General features: G+C 40.0%; 1 protein-coding gene across 1 annotated transcript in view; it reads left to right on the top strand.

The window, feature by feature from the left end:
* The window catches only part of PFDN1 (prefoldin subunit 1), a 59,354-nt gene that overhangs the window by 10,310 nt on the left and 31,354 nt on the right, over positions 1–17,690 (top strand). The gene's annotated exons all lie outside the window — the stretch shown is intronic.

Here is a 17,690-nt window from a genome sequence, read left to right as displayed (position 1 = left end):
TGAGCCACAACTACTGAGCCCACGTGCCTAGAGCCCATGCTCCACAACAAGAGAAGCCCCTGCAATGAGAAGCCCGCGTACCGCAGTGAAGAATAGCCCCCGCTCACTGCAACTAGAGAAAGCCCGCGAGCAGCAATGAAGACTCAACACGGCCAAAAATTAAAAAAAAAAAAAAAAAAAGGAACATAGTCTGCTTAATGAAACACCCAAAAGGAACTCAGAAAAAATATTGACTTAAAAGGTAAGAGTCAGTCCATATACATCAATACACACTTGGTAATGACTTATTGGTATTCTTTTCTTTCTTATTACTTCTATCAGGAATTGCTGTGAATTGCAAATATCCTTTGCCCAGATGGAATAATTAGGATTGTAGTGTGTTGCATGTACCATTAGTGCCTGTGGTTTTGTTTTTGTTTTTTTGGGTTTTTTTGCGGTACGTGGGCATCTCACTGTTGTGGCCTCTCCCATTGCGGAGCACAGGCTCCAGACACGCAGGCTCAGCGGCCATGGCTCACGGCCCCAGCTGCTCCGCGGCATGTGGGATCTTCCCAGACCGAGGCACAAACCTGTGTCCCCTGCATCGGCAGACGGACTCTCAACCACTGCGCCACCAGGGAAGCCTGTGCCTGTGGTTTTGTGAAGAATGTATACCCACTTTAATTTTAGATTTCAGGTTTGAATGGACATGTCTGGGAGAATGTTATCTCATTGTTCTGGCCAGAAACTCTCATTATCAACTCTTGTTCTAAGATCAGTTACCTTGAAATGGACCAGATTACTTGGAAGACACTATCCCTTTGGCTTTGAAGAGGACTAGAATATTCTTATATCAAAATTTGCACAGCAGCAGGAGCCCAGTATTGAAAATGTATCTCTAAATAGATAAGAGCATGACTGCCCTAAGCCAGGCCTTTTACATTGTTTGGCTCAGGGTAAAAAGATTTGGACCACAATATGCATCCTGTATGTGTGTGTCTGAGTCTTTTGCACTTGTGCCAAAATATATTTATATTTCTCTGTGACTTTCTGCTTTTGTACCAAGAGTATTCTGTTTGTGTCCTTCAGTACTCATTGGATAGTAATTTTTTATTACCCATTGGTTCTCGTTTATCCAGTGTTATATTTTAACCTACTAGGAAAATAAAGATCACATCTTGGAAAAACTTGTAGCATAGCTTGATGCTTATGTGTGGAAATGTTTGGGGTTTGATGAGGCCAGAGTAAAAGTGGTAAACATCAGAGGTGATTATTTACCAGAATGCTTAGAATACCAAGTAGTCACCAAAAATAAATGTCATGTTTAAATAGATTAACATACTACTGTTTCTATTTCAAGAGTAATAGTTTGATTTAAAAATACACAGTGATTTTTAATTAGTACAGATTGAACCTATCAGTATGTGAGTTACTCATCTAGAACAAGGAATGTTTACATGGAATTGGCTTCCTGAAGGGACCATGATTTTTTAAATAATTATAGTGAATTCCCAGTCCTCATCTTATTTGACTTAGAAGCATTTAGTCCAGTTTATCTTTCTTTCCTTGATGCACTTTCTTCCTGTGACTTCCAGGATACCACCTCTTGGTTTTCCTCCTATTTCACTGGCCATTCCTTCTCAGTTTCCTTTACTGGTTCCTTTTCTTTCCCGTTTCCAAATATTAGATTGATCTTGGGCTTAGCTCAGCCTTTGGATTTTTTTTCTCTTTTCTTGTATATACTCAGTTTCTTAGTGATCTCATCCAGGCTTATCTCTTTAAATGCTTTTTTATATACTGACAACTGGCAGAGTTTTATCTTAGGTTAGAACCCTTCCTGAACTCCAAGTTGCATATACCCACCTGCCTCCTTTATATCTACATTTGATGGTCTAATAGGCATCTCAAAACTGACTTGACCAAAATAAAATTCTCATTAGTTACAAATTAACCAGTTCCTCCTTCAGTCTTTCTCATTTCAGCAAATGGCTTTTCTTTCTTTCCTTTTTTTTAAAGGCAGTTGGAATGATGGTTGGAGGGAGGGGAACAATTTTAATATTTATTTATTTATTATTTATTTATTTATTTTGGCTATGCCAGCATAGCCAAATGCGGCATGCGGGATCTTCGTTGCGGCATGTGGGATCTTTGTTGCGGCATGAGGGATCTTCAGTTTGTGACATGCGAAATTCTTAATTGCGGCATTCATACGGGATCCAGTTCCCCGACCAGGGATCGAACCCGGGCCCCCAGCATTGGGAGCGCAGAGTCTTACCCACTGGACCGCTAGGAAGGTCCCGCAAATGGCTTTTCTATCCTTCCAGCTCTTTCAAATCTTGGAGTCATCCTTTTTTTTTTGGCTGCCTTGGGTATTAGTTGCGGCACGTGGGATCTTCATTGCAGTGCGTGGGCTTCTCTCCAGTTGTGGCTCGTGGCCTCCAGAGTGCATGGGCTCTGTAATTTGTGGCATGCAGTTTCTCTAGTTGAGGTGCGAGGGCTCAGTAGTTGCAGCGCGTGGGCTTAGTTGCCTCATGGCATGTGGGATTTTAGTTCCCTGACCAGGGATCAAACCCATGTCCCCTGCGTTGAAAGGTGGATTCTTTACCACTGGACCACTGGGGAAGTCCCTTGGAGTCATCCTTGACTCCTCTCTTTCAGTCTTACATTCAGTCCATTAGCAAAGACTCCATCTTTAAATTTTGCCCAGAATCTGAACATTACTTGTTACCACCCTGGTCTAAACTATCATTGGATTGCAGTTGCCTCCTAACTGGGCTCCCTGCTTATATCCTTACACTTTATAGCTGTCCTCAACTGAGCAGACAGAGTGACTCTTTTAAAACAAAATTCAGATCACTCTAGTCAGAATCTTCAGATGACTTTTAAATTTTATCAGTGAAAAAGACAAGGGCTTTTGTATTTTCTGGTTTTTCTGAATGAAGCCGCCTTCTTCCAGATGTCTGTATGGCTTATACCTTCTCTTCCTTCTGGTCTTTACTAAATAGGCATTGAGGCCTTTCGTGACCACCCTATTTATTTATTTACTAATATATTAAAATCTTTTTTTATTGGAGTATAGTTGATTTACAATGTTGTGTTACTTTCTGCTGTACAAAAAAGTGAATCAGTTATACATATATCCACTCTTTTATGACTACCTTATTCATTTTATTTATTTATTTTAAATTTATTTATTTATGTATTTATTATTGGCTGTGTTGGGTCTTCGTTGCTGCACATGGGCTTTTTCTCTAGTTGTGGCGAGTGGGGGCTACTCCTCTTTGCGGTGTGCAGGCTTTTCATTGCGGTGGCTTCTCGTTGCAGAGCATGGGCTCTAGGTGCGTGGGCTTCAGTAGTTGTGGCATGTGGGCTCAGTAGTTGTGGCTCGCAGGCTCTAGAGCACAGGCTCAGTAGTTGTGGCACACGGGCTTAGTTGCTCCATGGCATGTGGAATCTTCCTGGACCAGGGCTCGAACCTTTGTCCCCTGCATTAGCAGGCGGATTCTTAACCACTGTGCCACCACGGAAGCCCTGTTTATATTTTTATCATTTAAATTTTATTTATTTTTCTATACAGCAGGTTCTTATTAGTTATCTATTTTATACATATTAATGTATATATGTCAATCCCAATCTCCCAATTCATCTCACCACCACCATCCCCCCTGCCACTTTCCCCCTTTGGTGTCCATACGTTTGTTTTCTACATCTGTGTCTCTATTTCTGCCCTGCAAACTGGTTCATCTGTACCATTTTTCTACATTCCACATATATGCATTAATATATGATATTTTTCTCTTTCTGACTTACTCTGTATGACAGTCTCTAGATCCATCCACATCTCTACAAATGACCCATTTGTTCCTTTTTATGGCTGAGTAATATTCCATTTTATATATGTACCACATCTTCTTTCTCCATTTGTCTGTTGATGGGCATTTAGGTTGCTTCCATGACCTGGCTATTGTAAATAGTGCTGCAATGAACATTAGGGTACATGTGTCTTTTTTTTTTTTTTTTTTGGTGGTACGCAGGCCTCTCACTGTTGCAGCCTCTCCTGTTGCAGAGCACAGGCTCCGGACACGCATGCTCAGCGGCCATGGCTCACGGGCCCAGCCGCTCCGAGGCCTGTGGGATTTTCCCGGACTGGGGCACGAACCTGCATCCCCTGCATCGGCAGGTGGACTCTCAACCACTGCGCCACCAGGGAAGCCCACGTGTGTCTTTTTGAATTATGGTTTTCTCTGGCTATATGCCCAGTAATGGGATTGCTGGGTATGACCATCCTATTTAAAAGTAGTATATACATACTTCCACCTCCCATCTACTTGCCTCTTGTATGCTCTGTTTTTTGGCTTTACTTTTCTCCTGGCACGTATAACCATCTGGCCTACTATAGTACTAATTATGTATCTTTCTTAAGTCAGCTTTATTGAGCTATAACTTATATATAGTAACATGCATTCATTCTAAGAGTAGAGTTGGATGAGTTTTGACAAATGTAACCACCTCTCCAATCATGATATAGAACATTTTCATCACTCTAAAATGTTCCTTATTGCTTTTTCCAAGTCAGTCCTCCACTCCCCCAGATCCTGCTCTAGGCAACTGATAATCAGATTTGTCACTGTAGATTAATTTTGTCTATTTTAGAACTTTATATGGAATATATAAATAGAATCATTATCATATGTACTCCTTTTGTGGCTTTTTTCATTAAGCATAGTACTTCCACGATTTATCCATGCTGTGCATATCAGTCCTCCTCAGGGACTGTATATTGGGCTTTAACTCCACTTCTTTAAGTACTCTTGCCTCTGCCCTCCTCTCTGTGTTTGCCAGCTTCATCTTCAGATTGGTTGCAGGAGTTCCAAGGATTTCATTCAGATGTGACAACATCCAGAGTTAGAAAGTATCATGTGTTTTGTGTCACTTCTGTGGGAGCAAAGAAATCTTTCCCAGAAGTCTTCAAAAGGACCACCTCTCACATTTCATGACAAGAACTGAGCTACATGCTTGGCTTAAATCTTGGGGTATGGAACTGCCATGAATGGGTAAGACCAATCAAGATTTACCACAGGATTCACCTCCCTGAGTCTCTTGACAGTGCAGGCTACCCAAACAAAACTGGGGCTCTGTCAACAAAGTAAGAGGAGCAGATACTGGGTAGCCAACCAATAGCGTCTGCTAAAATCATCAAAAACAATCATTGGAGTGACCAACAGTTCAGGGCTAGCTACATGAAAACTGGGTAAAATATTTAAGATGAATTACGGAATTTAATCAGGGAGTACAGGTAGGAAGCTCTTGAAGTAATTCAGGAGTGTAGTAATAAGGGCAGAAGGTAAAGTGGCAGAAGTGGGATGGAGAGGAAGGAGGGTGAGTATGAAAGAAAGTAATGAGCCTTAGAGATAAATTGGGAATATGGGGACACAGAATAGCTGCAGGTTTGAGACTTAGGTGAGTGGGCAAGTGGTGATATCACTGATAGAGACTGAAATTGAAATGGGGAAACTGTAGGGAATGTTGGTATGGGTAGAAAAAGTGAGTTTAATTTGGGACATGTTGAATTTGAGGAGATGTGGAACATACAAGTAGAAATGACCATTAGATGATAGTGTAGGTGATAGGGGTTGATAATATTTTGAGAGTCATTAGCCAGGTTGAAGCCTTGAAAATAAATGAGTTCTCAGAGGGACTTTGGGTACAAATAGCTTAGCCTAGAGCCTGCATAATGCTTGTAATATCGGTACTGGAAGAGAAGAGGAAGGAGGGTTTATGGATATAGGAGTTGATGAGGGGAACATGAATAGTATTGTACTAAGATGCAGCAGAATCACTCAGAGTTTATATTTGAACATTGCTGTGTTCCATAGATTTGTTTCAGGTTGTCTCCTGTACCCTTTTAACATGTCCCCAACCTGTTTGTTTGCTTTAATTAGTAGACTTTCTTTTTTAGAGCATAAGTTGTAGGTTTACAAGAAAATTGAGCAGAAAGTACAAAGAGCTCTCACATTCCCCCTCCCCAGTTTCTTCCTCTTTTTATATCTTGCATTTGTGTAGTATATTTGTTACAATTGAAGGAATATTTATACATCACGGTTAACTAAGGTCCGTAGTTTATATTAGGATTCACTTTTTGTACAGTTCTATGGGTTTTGACAAATGTATAATGTTTTGTATCTGCCATTACTTTATCATACAGAACAGTTTCACTGTCTCCCAAATCCTCTATGCTCCACATATTCATCCTTCCCTCCTCAAACCCCTCATCTTTTTATTTCTCTATAGTTCAGCCTTTTCTAGAATGTCATATGTTTGAAATCATACAGAGTAAAAGAGCATTTTTCATTACTTGCTTCTTTCACTTAACAATATGCATTTAAGTTTCCTCCATGTCTTTTCATGTCCTTTCATGGCTTGATAGCTCATTTCTTTTTTTTTTTTTTCCGGCTGCGTTGGGTCTTTGTTGCTGTGCATGGGCTTTCTCTAGTTGCGGCGAGCACGGGCTACTCTTCGTTGCAGCGCATGGGTTTCTCATTGTGTTAGCTTCTCTTGGTGCGCTGCACGAGCTCTAGGCGCAGGGGCTTCAGTAGTGGCAGCACATGGGCTTGGTAGTTGTGGCATGTGGGCTCTGGGGCGCACAGGCTTCAGTATTTGTGTGTGGGCTTAGTTGCTTTGTGGCCTGTGGGATCTTCCCGGACACGGGTTTGATCCCGTGTCCCCTGCATTGGCAGGCAGATTCTTAACCACTGAGCCACCAGGCAAGTCCCTTTTTAAATTAATTAATTTATTTTTTGGCCAAGCTGCACGTCGTGTGGGTCTTCGTTCCCCAACCAGAGATCGAAACCGCGTCCCCTGCATTGGAAGCACAGAGTCTTAACCACTGGACCACCAGGGAAGTCCCAGCTCATTTCTTTTTTTAAAAAAAAATTAATTAATTTATTGGCTGCATTAGGTCTTCGTTGCTGTGCGTGGGCTTTCTCTAGTTGCAGTGAGCGGGGGCCACTCTCTGTTGCGGTGCGCGGGCTTCTCATTGCAGTGGCCTCTCCTTGTGGAGCACAGGCTCTAGGTGTGCGGGCTTCAGTAGTTGTGTCTTGCGGGCTCTGGAGCGCAGGCTCAGCAGTTGTGGCACACGGGCTTAGTTGCTGCGCGGCATGTGGGATCTTCCTGGAGCAGGGCTCGAACCCGTGTCCCTTGCATTGGCAGGCGGATTCTTAACCACTGCGCCACCAGGGAAGTCCTCATTTCTTTTTTATTTCCTGTTTTTTTTTCTCAGAGTGCTTTGTCTTGGTAGTTCTATTGCTATGTCTTTGAGTTTGCTTATTTATTTTAAAAATTTTATGGGAGTATAGTTGATTTACAATATTGTGTTTCAGGTGTACAGCAAAGTCATTCAGTTATACATATACATATATTCATTTTTTTTTCAGATTCTTAGGAGCGTTCCTTCCTCTACAATTTTTTGGTATAGTTTCAGAAGGATAGGTGTTAATTCTTCTCTAAATGTTTGATAGAATTCCCCCGTGAAGCCATCTGGTCCTGGACTTTTGTTTGTTGGGAGTTTTTAAATCACAGTTTCAATTTCAGTACTTGTGATTGGTCTGTTCATATTTTCTGTTTCTTCCTGGTTCAGTCTTGGAAGGTTGTACTTTTCTAAAAATGTGTCCATTTCTTCCAAGTTATCTATTTTTTGGCATATATTCAATAATTGTTTGTAGTAGTCTTTTATGATCTTTTGTATTTCTGTGCTTGTAACTTCTCCTTTACCATTTCTAATTTTATTGATTTGAGCCTTCTCCCTTTTTTTCTTGATGAGTCTGGCTAAAGGATTATCAATTTTGTTTATCTTTTCAAAGAACCAGATTTTAGTTTGATTGATCTTTTCTACTGTTTTCTTCGTTTCTATTTCATTTATTTCTGCTCTGATCTTTATGATTTCTTACCTTCTATTAACTTTGGGTTTTGTTTGTTCTTCTTTCTCTGGTTGCTTTAGGTGTAAGGTTAGGTTGTTTGTTTGAGGTTTTTCTTGTTTCCTGAGGTAAGATTGTATTGCTGAACATTTCCCTCTTAGCCCTGCTTTTGCTGCATCCCGTAGGTTTTGGATCAACATATTTTTGTTGTCATTTATCTCTAGGTATTTTTGATTTCCTCTTTGATTTCTTCAGTGATCTATTGATTATTTAGTAACATATTGTTTAGCCTCCATGTGTTTGTGTTTTTTAGTTTTTTTTTTCCTGTAATTGATTTCTAATCTCATAGTGTTGTGGTCAGAGAAGATGCTTGATATGATTTCAATTTTTGTAAATTTACTGAGGCTTGATTTGTGGCCTGAGATGTGATCTATCCTGGAGAATGTTCCATGTGCAGTTGAGAAGAAAGTATATTCTGCTGCTCTCGGATGGAATGTCTGATGTGTCATTTAAGGCCTGTGTTTCCTTACTGATTTTCTGTCTGGATGATCTGTCCATTGATGAGAGTGGAGTGTTAAAATCCCCCACTATTATTGTGTTACTGTTGATTTCTCCTTTTATGGCTGTTAGCATTTGCCTTATATTTTGGGGTGCTCCTGTGTTGGGTGCATATATATTTTATAATTGTTATATCTTCTTCTTGGATTGATCCCTTGATCATAATGTAGTGTCCTTCTTTGTCTGTTGTTACAGTCTTTATCGTAACGTCTATTTTGTCTGCTATGAGTATTGCTACTCCAGCTTTCTTTTGGTTTCCATTTGCATGGAGTACCTTTTTCCATCCCCTCAATTTCAGTCTGTATATGTCCCTAGATCTGAAGCAGGTCTCTTGTAGATAGCATATATACAGGTCTTGTTTTTGTATCCATTCAGCCAGTCTGTGTCTTTTGGTTGGACTATTTAATCCATTTACATTTAAGGTAATTATCAATATGTATGTTTCTATTGCCATTTGTTAATTGTTTTGGATTTTTTTGTAGGTCTTTTTTAAAAATTTTATTTTTATTTTTGGCTGTGTTGGGTCTTTGTTGCTGCATGTGGGCTTTTCTCTAGTTGCAGCGAGCGGGGGCTACTCTTCGGTGCAGTGCGCGGGCTTCTCATTGGGTGGCTTCTCTTGTTGCAGAGCACGGGCTCTAAGCACACGGGCTTCAGTAGTTGTGGCTTGTGGGCTCTAGAGCGCAGGCTCAGTAGTTGTGGTGCATGGGCTTAGTTGCTCCATGGCATGTGGGATCTTCCCGGACCAGGGCTTGAACCGGAGTCCCCTGCATTGGCAGGCGGATTCTTAACCACTGTGTCACCAGGGAAGCCCTGTAGGTCTTTTTTCTTCCCTTCCTCTTCTGTTCTTTTGTAGTTTGATGTCTATCTTTCATGTTGTGTTGGGTTGCTTTTTCTTTTTTATGTGTATATCTATTGTAGGTTTTTGGTTTGTGGTTACCATGAGGTTTTTATATAACAGTCTATATATGAACAAGATTGTTTTTAGTTACTGGTCTTTTAATTTCAAATGCATTTCCAATATTCTGCATTTGTGCTGTCCTCACGATTGCTGGTTTTGATGTCATATTTGTGTGTAGATGATTTCCTGGCTTTGTTTATGTTTGCCTGTACCGGTGGCTTTTTTATTCTCAGTTTTCTTGTGTCCAGTAGTGGCCTTTTCTGCTTAGAGAAGTTCCTTTAGCATTTGTTGCAAAGCTGGTCTGGTGGTGCTGAATTGTATTAGCTTTTGCTTGTCTGGAAAACTTGATTTCTCCATCAAATCTGAATGAGAGCCTTGCTGGGTAGAATATTCTTGGTTGTTGGTTCTTCCCTTTCATCACTTTAAATATATTGTGCCATTCCCTTCTGGCTTGCAGAGTATCTGCTGAGAAATCAACTGATAACGTTATGGGAGTTTCCTTGTACGTTATTTGTTGCTTTTCCCTTTTTGCTTTTAATATATTTTTCTTTGTCTTTAATTTTTGTCAATTTGATCACTATGTCTTTCGGCACGTTCTTGCTTGGGTTTACCCTGCCTGGGACTCTCTGTGCTTCCTGGACTTGGGTGACCATTTCCTTTTCCATGTTAGGGAAGTTTTCAGCTGTTACCTTTTCAAATATTTTCTCAGGTCCTTTCTCTCTCTCTCTTCTCCTTCCGGGACCCCTATAATGCAAATGTTGTGCATTTAATGTTGTCCCAGAGGTCTCTGAGACTGTCCTCATTTTTTTTTCTTCTTTCTTTTTTCTGTTCCATGGCAGTGATTTCCACCATTCTGTCTTCCAGCTCACTTATCCATTCTTCAGCCTCAGTTACTTTGCTATTGATTTCTTATAGTGTATTTTTCATTTCAGTTATTGTATTGTTCATCTGTTTGTTCATTTTTAATTCTTATGGGTCTTTGTTAAACATTTCTTGTGTCTTCTCTATGTGCCACCATTTTTTCTTCTGAGTTCCTTGATCATCTTTACTATCATTACTCTGAATTCTTTTTCGGTTAAATTGCCTATCTCCCATTCTTTGTTTTTCTTCTGGGGTTTTATCTTTTCCTTGATCTGGGACCTATTCTTCTGCTGTCTCATTTTGTTTAATTATCTGTGATTGTGGTTTGTTTCACAGGCTGCAGGGTTGTAGTTCTTGCTTCTGCTGTCTGCTCCCTGGTGGATCAGGCTGTCTAAGAGGCTTGTGCAGTCTTCCTGGTCGGAGGTACTGGTTCCTGCCCACTGGGTGATGGAGCTGGGTCTTGTCCCTCTGGTGGGCAGGGCCATGTCAGGGGGTGTGTTTATTGGGCACCTGTATGCTTAGGGAGATTTTAAGCTCCCTTTCTGCTGATGGGTGGGGCTGTGTTTCCACCATGTTGGTTTTTTGGCCTGAAGCATCCCAGCATTGGAGCCTCCAGGTTGTTGGATGGGGCCAGGTCTTGGTGAGAGAATGGTAGCCTCCAGGAGGGCTCACGCCAGTGAGTACTCCCCAGAACTACTGCCGCCAGTGTCTTTTTTTTTTTTAAAACCTTCTTGACCGTTTTTTAAAAAAATTAATTAATTAATTTTTGGTTGTGTTGGGTCTTTGTTGCTACGCATGGGCTTTCTCTAGTTTTAGTGAGTGGGGGCTGCTCTTCATTGTGGTGCGTGGGCTTCTCATTGCGGTGGCTTCTCTTGTTGCGGAGCACGGGGCTCTAGGCCTGTGGGCTTCAGTAGTTGTGGCACGCAGGCTCAGTAATTGTGGCTTGTGGGCTCCAGGATACAGGCTCTGTAGTTGTGGCACACGGGCTTAGTTGCTTTGTGGCATGTGTGATCTTCTTGGACAGGGGATTGAACCCGTGTCCCCTGCATTGGCAGGCAGATTCTTAACCACCGCGCCACCAGGGAAGCCCAGCAAGCTTGTTTTTTAATGGGACATATAGTAGATATTTTTGGCTTTGCTGGCCATATGATCTCTGTCAGAGCTCTCTTAACTCTGCCATTGTTGGGAGAAAGCAGCCATAGACATTCTATAGACAAATGAGTGTGACCGATTCAGCCTGCAAGCCAGTTTGCCAACCCATGATTTAGACAGTCAACTATCTTTTTTTTTTTTGTTTATTTATTTTAAAATTTATTTATTTATTTAATTTTGGGCTGCGTTGGGTCTTCATTGCTGCACGTGGGCTTTCTCTGGTTGTGGCAAGTGCAGGCTACTCTTTGTTGCGGTGCGCAGGTTTCTGTTGCGGAGCATGGGCTCTAGGCTCGTGGGCTTCAGTAGTTGCAGCACGCAGGCTCAGTAGTTGTGTCTCATGGGCTCTAGAGCGCAGGCTCAGTAGTTGTGGCGCACAGGCTTAGTTGCTCTGCGGCATGTGGGATCTTCCCGGACAAGGGATCAAACCTGTGTCCCCTGCATTGGCAGGCAGATTCTTAACCACTGTGCCACCAGGGAAGTCCCAACTATCTTTTAAAATGATTAACAATGAGAAAAGCATGCCTTTTATATTTATCTTAATTTATACTATTTCCGGTGCTTTTCATTTCTTTATAAGTTTCCATATGTTATCATACTCCTTCTGCTGGAACAGCTACCTTTAAAATTTCTTATGTATGTTTGCTAGAATACATTCTCTCAGCTTTTGTTTGTTTGAATTTCTCCTTCATTTTTGAAGTATATGTTCACTGTGTATGTAATGCTGGTTAATAGCTTTTGTCTGTCAGTATTTTGAAAATGTCATTCCATTGTCTTCCTTGCATAGTTTGTGACAAGAAGTTTGATGTAACTCTTATCGTTGTTTCTCTTAATGCAGTATGTCATTTTCTGGCTGCCTTCAAGATTTTCTTTTTAGTTTTAGTTTTCTATAATTTGGTTATGTTACATCTAGTTTTGTTTTGTTGTATTTATTTTTGTCTGGGTTTCTCTGAGTGTCTTGGAAGTGTGATTTGGCTTCTTTTTTTCATTTGTTTTAGAAAATTCTTGTCCATTGTCTCTTCAGATGTTTCTCCATTTTTTTTCTTCTTGTTCTGCGTCTCTAATTACACATATGTTAGACAACTTAATATTGTCTCTTATGTCTTGCCTGCTGTATCCTGTTTTTGTTTGGTTTGTTTTATTCGTTTTTACACCTTTTTTTCTCTTTGTGTTTTAGTTTGATTAATTTTTATTAACCCATCTTCAGGTTTACTTCACCTTTGCCATGTATGTAATTAGGAACACTGTAAATGAAATTCTGTGCTTGAGATTTTCTAGACCATAACTAGGTTGAATTTTTAATTTTTAATTTTAAAAATTATTTTTATTTTTTTTTGGCTGAGCTGTGTGGCTTGCAGTATCTTAGTTCCCCAACCAGGGATTGAACTCATGCCATTGGCAGTGAAAGTGTGGAGTCCTAACCAGTGAACCCCCGGGGAATTCCCTTATAGGGTGAATTTGGACCAGAACCCATGAGGAAGTCACCTTATGGTTACAAATTCTTAGGGGACATTTTTGTTTTTTCATTTTACTTACTACCAAGGTATAGATAGACAAGTTTATTTTACCGTACTGAGAGACAAGTTGTTGTTGTTTTCACTCTTAGACTGAAGGTGGAACCCTTTAATTGAGGATTCTCTTAATAACATCATCACTTTGGATGGTGCCTAGGTTTTATCTCCTGTGTCTGTGCCAGTGTGGATACTGAAGGTCTCTAGGATTAAGCAGAATCTCTCTTGGTGAAAACCAATTTATTGCTTTCTTACCTTCCACAATTTCTGATTTCACTTCATTTTGGCCCCCGTAGAATCTTTTTTTTTTCTTCCAGTTTTATTGAGATGTAATTGACAAACAGCATTGTGTAAGTTTAAGGTGCACAGTATAATGATTTGACTTGCATACATTATAAAATGTTTGTCACATAAGTTTAGTGAACATGCATCATCTCGTATAGATACACAGTTAAAGAATAGAAAAAAATATTTTTTTCCTTGTGATGAGAAGTCTTAGGATTTACTCTACAGCTTCATATGTAACATACAGCAGTGGCAATTTTATTTACCATATTTTATATTACGTCCCTAGTACTTATTTGTCTCAGTGGAAGTTTGTACCTTTTGACTGCCTTTATCCAGTTCCCCTTCCCTCACCCCCTGCCTATGGTAACCACAAATCTGATCTCTTTTTCTGTGAGTTGGTTTGTGTGTTTGTGTTTGAAGTGTAATTGACCTACAATGCTATGTTACTTTCTGTTATATAGCATAGTGATTCAGTATTTTAGTACATTTCAAAATGTATAGAAGTGTATTTCAAAATGTATTTCAAAATGATCACCATGTAAGTCTAGTTACGATTTGTCACCATACAAAGATACTACATAGTTATTGAATATATCCCCCACACTGTACATTTTATACCCTTGACTCATTTATTTTGCAACTGGAAGTTTGTACCTCTTAATCTCCCTCACCTATTTCTTTCTTCTCCTTACCCCCCTCCACTCCGGCAACCACCTGTTTGCCCTCTGTATCTATAACTGTTTCATTTTTGCTGCGTTTGTTAATTTGTTTTTATTTATTTATTTTTTGTGGTACGCGGGCCTCTCACTGTTGTGGCCTCTCCCGTTGTGGAGCACAGGCTCCGGACGCACAGGCTCAGCGGCCATGGCTCACGGGCCCAGCTGCTCCGCGGCATGTGGGATCTTCCCGTACCAGGGCACGAACCCATGTCCCCTGCATCGGCAGGCGGACTCTCAACCACTGTGCCACCAGGGAAGCCCTGTTTTTAATTTTTAAATATACTTTTGGCTGCGTTGGGTCTTTGTTGCTGCTGGCAGGCTTTCTCTAGTTGCGGTGGATGGGGGCTACTCTTCATTGCAGTGCGTTGGCTTCTCTTTGTGGTGACTTCTCTTGTTGTGGAGCATGGGCTCTAGAGCGCAGGCTCAGTAGTTGTGGCACATGGGCTTAGTTGCTACACGGCATGTGGGATCTTCCTGGACCAGGGATCAAACCCATGTCCCCTGCATTGGCAAGTGGATTCTTAACCACTGTGCCACCAGGGAAGTCCCTAATTTATTTTTTAGATTCCACATATAAGTGAAATTATAAAGTATTTGTCTTTCTTTGACTAATTTCACTTAGCATAACACCCTCTGGTTCCATTCATGTTGTCACATATGGGAAGATTTCATTCTTTTTAAAAAAACCGTTGAGTAATATTTCATCATATATGTGTATATGTGTGTGTGTATTTATATATGTATATACATCTTACATCTTCTTTATCCATTATCTATTGATGGTTACTTAGGTTGCTTCCATATCCTGGCTATTATAAATAATGGTGCAATGAACATACGGGTGAATATATCTTTTCTAATTTGTGTTTTCATTTTCTTTGGATAAATACCCAGGAGTGGAATTGCTGGATCATATGGTAGTTCTGTGGTAGCTCTATTTTTAATTTTTTTTTTTTTTTTTTTGCCATATGCGGGCCTCTCACTGCTGTGGCCTCTCCCACCGCGGAGCACAGGCTCCAGATGCGCAGGCTCAGTGGCCATGGCCCACAGGCCCAGCCGCTCCGCAGCACGTGGGATCCTCCCGGACCGGGGCACGAACCCACGTCCCCTGTATCGGCAGGCGGACTCTCAACCACTGTGCCACCAGTGAAGCCCTATTTTTAATTTTTTGAGGAACTTCTATACTGTTTTCCATAGTGGCTGCACCAATTTACATCCCCACGAACAGTACACGAGGGTTCCCTTTTCTCCACGTTGTGAAATCTTTAATTTGTGGTTGCTCAGCAAAATGTTAAAGAAAAGTTTTTTTTTTTTGCATTGCTCTGGATGTCTACTCTGCATAATGCCAATAATAGAAGTCTTACTCAACCTTTCACAATATGGATGTAGCATAAATTTTAATTGCTTCTTTACTAAGGGATTTAGGTTTTTGTTTGTTTTTGTTTTGCTAAAAATTATGAAGTAAAAAATTTTTTTGCATGTTGATCTTTGTGCACACATGCAAGTAGTTTTCATCACCAGTGGAGTGAGGCAAAGGAGCAAGATATGATCATTTTTATCTAGCCTTTTGCGTGCTACTTAATTTGCAGATTCTTTACATGCCACTAGAATATGTTTTCATAGTCTAAAAATTTCCCACCCAAACAAAATGCATTATCGTAAGCACATTGTTGTTTCTGAATAATCTATGTTCAGGTTACCATACTTTGGAAGTGTACCCAAAAACAGCATTGCCACTGATCCTAGATTGTGTTTTTGCAGGTGAACAACACTTTTTATATATGCTGAATCATTAGAAAATAGAAGTTATGTATCAGCCTGCAGGAGAGTTCAGAACACAGCTTCTGATGTTTCTCAAATAAGGAAAACCAAAAGCCATCATAAATTACGTTTTTCAGATGGCATAATTACAAATAAATGAGGAAATGAAACAGCAGGCTACATATCCTTGATAGTTTACAGTGCAGGGTCACATGGCATTGATTTCCAATGTAGAGGCCTTTTATCAATACAAAGCAGTGACTGTTGTAGATTATATGATGCTGAGTATTAATAAGCATGTTTTGTGCATATCTGTTATATGAAAATAATTTTTCATTTCATGCTTTAGTTTTCCTTTGTGGCATTCTGAACTGTGGAATCCTTTGTCTACCATTTGGCTTTCCATAAACTATCAGGCAGGATGTCTGTGAGAGTCTCTACTTTGAGAAGTAGTGTATATAATACTTATTTATCATGTACCACTCATAATTACATTATCATGATATATCCTTTATCTTCAAAATAACGTCTGAGAATTCATTGTCTTTTAACACTAGAAAAAGGTGTTTTCTAAAGACTTTTTCCAGAAATCCAAATGTTTCTGGGGGCTCTTTCCAATCCTCATACAATGTATCTTTGGCATTTTAAAAATTGAGAACTAAATTTTCTGTAATTTTTTTTGGTTTAAATTTTGTCTATGTAATTATTCTTTGAGATAGACATTTGAATTTACTCCATACTCATCCTTGTTTAAAACTCTCATAGCTGAGATGTCCTCAGGCTTGTAGATTGGCCAGCTTTGATGACATCTCTCTGGCCTTTGAAGTTGGCACAGTTCAATATAGATACCTCAGGGGTGTGTGGCCATGGAAAAACATGTTTTTGTTGTTGAGTGTTCTTGCTTTCTAGTAATTTTATTTTCTGCTCAAGGGATTTAGTATCTGTTCAGATACTTTATTTTTAAAGACCACATAAGTAATGACTTGACCTCTAATCTTAGCTTTGAAAATTTCCCAGACACTAATAAAGATAATGTCTGATGACCTATTGTTTGAGAATACTATTCACTGGCCAGCAATCAGTGCTATTTAAAAATGTATATTTTACTCTGAAAATTATTTCCATGGCTGAAAGACTTTGTTAGTAAAATCATGCATGTAATGAGATGATGTTTAGTTTTTTGCTAAACTCTAAGTTATGTTCAAAGAGAAGAAACAATCTACTTAATTAATTGTATTTTTCGTTGTTGTTCTTTTTTGGAATCTGTTATAACCCAGTTGGACAGTCCTGAAAGAGATTTGAGTAATTGAGATTTTCCCTTTCTTCCAGTGGAAGGGAAATATTTCAATTTACTTGCTTTAGGCTATAAAATAGTTTGCTCTTCCTTTGCCCACAGCAAGAATTATGAACCTAAAGTCACAAAACAGATTCAGTATTAACTTTTTTTTTTTTTGGTGGCATGCGGGCCTCTCACTTGTTGTGGCCTCTCTCGTTGCGGAGCACAGGCTCCGGATGCACAGGCTCAGTGGCCATGGCTCACGGGCCTAGCCGCTCCGTGGCATGTGGGATCTTCCCGGACCAGGGCATGAACCTGTGTCCCCTGCATCGGCATGCGGACTCTCAACCACTGCGCCACCAGGGAAGCCCCTCAGTATTAACTTTTAAAGTTTCCCCATATTTCCACCCTCATCAACTGTAAATAATGTGCCTGAATGTAAAATGGAAAAAGTTGAAAATTTCCACTTGTGCATTTTGAGCTTTTCAGAGGTATTATACACTCTGGATATAATAATAAAAGATACTGGGCCTTATACAGCGCTTTTTGTGTGAGGAACTCATATAAACACTAATGCATTGATCCTAACACAGTACTTGATTGTGACTTTAAAAGGTCATGAGTTACTGCTGTTACAAAAATTTTTTTTAAAGGTTGGAGGAGGAGCTGTAATTTACAAATATTGTTTGAAAGATATCTAGATAAAAGTTGATACAGGAAACTGAAAAATTAAAGTTACGGGGGATTTTTATTGTTTGTTAACTTTTCTTCTAGCCT

The sequence above is a fragment of the Tursiops truncatus genome, chromosome 3 (genome assembly GCF_011762595.2).
Source record: "Tursiops truncatus isolate mTurTru1 chromosome 3, mTurTru1.mat.Y, whole genome shotgun sequence".
Taxonomy (NCBI): domain Eukaryota; kingdom Metazoa; phylum Chordata; class Mammalia; order Artiodactyla; family Delphinidae; genus Tursiops; species Tursiops truncatus.
The sequence above is the reverse complement of the archived record's forward strand: the minus strand, read 5'-3'. Positions and strand labels throughout refer to the sequence as shown.